The following is a 1,678-nucleotide window of genomic DNA, read 5'->3' as shown; positions in this document are numbered from 1 at the left end:
GAAACCTTCTGGTTTTATTATCATTGTTTTATTTCCATTAGTTCTAAAGGTGTAGAAGTTACATGGATTGGTAGCCATACTACTTCATAATAGATATTTTTTTACATCTTTAAATAATTACAGCTTGTTCAGTTGGTTGGTTTCCCTCTCCCCCTTACAAGTAAGTGTCTGTTTCCATGAGACCTTCCCAGATGACCTGGGAAGCTTCAAACTTTATACATGGGGAGAAAAAAAAAGGCAAAACAAAACACCACCCCTGACATAGTCACAGCTTGAATGTTACATTGAGAGTTGTTGATTGGTTCTAAGCTCCCTTGCAATATTCCTGAGCTCTTCCTGATTGCACCCTCTCCATCCAAGCCCATAAGATTGCAAGTGATCTGTGGATCTTGTCTGATCAATTTACAAAGAATAACTGAAGTGGATCCAGATACTCCACTCCCATAAAGAACAAAGACATTTAGAAGTGGTTAAATGACCTTTCTTGGCTCCCTGTCCTGGTTCTCATCTGCCCATCTCACTTTGGTGGCCACTGGGCCAGTGCCAAGGTCTGATTTGACACAACCAAAATGAAACCCTTCTGTAAAGCCTAACTGTAAACCCTTCAGCATCAAAAATTTCCTGATTAGGGATGGTATCAAGGGGAACAAATCCCACAAATGCAGTTTTAAATTTGCTGAGGTGTTTTGCTGGAGTGGGCCCTTCCCTCTTGCTCCTCAGAGAAGGTATAGTTCTCGGTCCTGTATTTGTGTAGGACATGGTATGGATCTCATTAGGTTCTCCAGCATTAAAAGCAATAATAAAATCAATAATTACTTTGCCTTAATGGGTATCTAATAATTGTATCTAATTCATTACCAAAGCAGGCTCCAACTGCCTCCCCCATCACAGGCAGGAAAGTAGAACTCAGGTAGAACCTGGAATTTTGTAATTGGCTCCTCGCTGGAAGAAGCTGAGTGTCCTGAAAATGGTGACACTTTAATCCTCTTGTCCTGTGAATATCCCTTGGTCTGTTACTTCTGGAGTTTGCCATCCTGCATTGGCTATCCCAGCTCCTACCTGCAAGACGTGGCTCTGAGTGATTCCTGGGCTTCAGCCTCCCACAATGACTCCTTACATGGGAATCCCCAAATGTGAGTAATTAATTTGCAGTGATTCTTGGAAAAACATTTCCAGCAAGAGGGTGGTCAAACACCGGAACAGGAACCCAGAGAGGTGGTGGGATTTCCATCCTTGGGAATATTCAAAAGTTGTCTGAACAGGGATTTGAGAAACCTGATCTCATCCTTTCTCAGTTAAATTATTTTGTATTTTGATCATTAGAAGCTCTGAAGAAGGGGACTCATCAATTATGGTGTGTTTTTACCCCACCTGAAATGGTGATGCTGCATCTGAGATCAGTCTCTCACCATCCTGGTATCAGCACTGGCCTGAAAAAGACAAAATCTCTTGGGCCAACAGCAGCTCTACAACAGTTTTGGATGACTGAAAAGAACCACAGAACCTGGTCTGTCCAAACTTCTGCTTCTGGTACAGAAAGGGGGACAAAAGAGCTAATTTCTACCCCTAAAGAGTTGTCCTCTACCCCTAAAGCTGTCCTCACAGCCCCTAGAGCTTCACCTTTTGAAAGCAGATACCTTGTTCTGTTATCAGGGACTTGTAAATGCTCCTCACTCTG

Source organism: Anomalospiza imberbis, chromosome 3, assembly GCF_031753505.1.
Source record: "Anomalospiza imberbis isolate Cuckoo-Finch-1a 21T00152 chromosome 3, ASM3175350v1, whole genome shotgun sequence".
In the NCBI taxonomy this organism is placed as follows: Eukaryota; Metazoa; Chordata; class Aves; order Passeriformes; family Viduidae; genus Anomalospiza; species Anomalospiza imberbis.
This window is presented reverse-complemented; position numbering follows the sequence as displayed.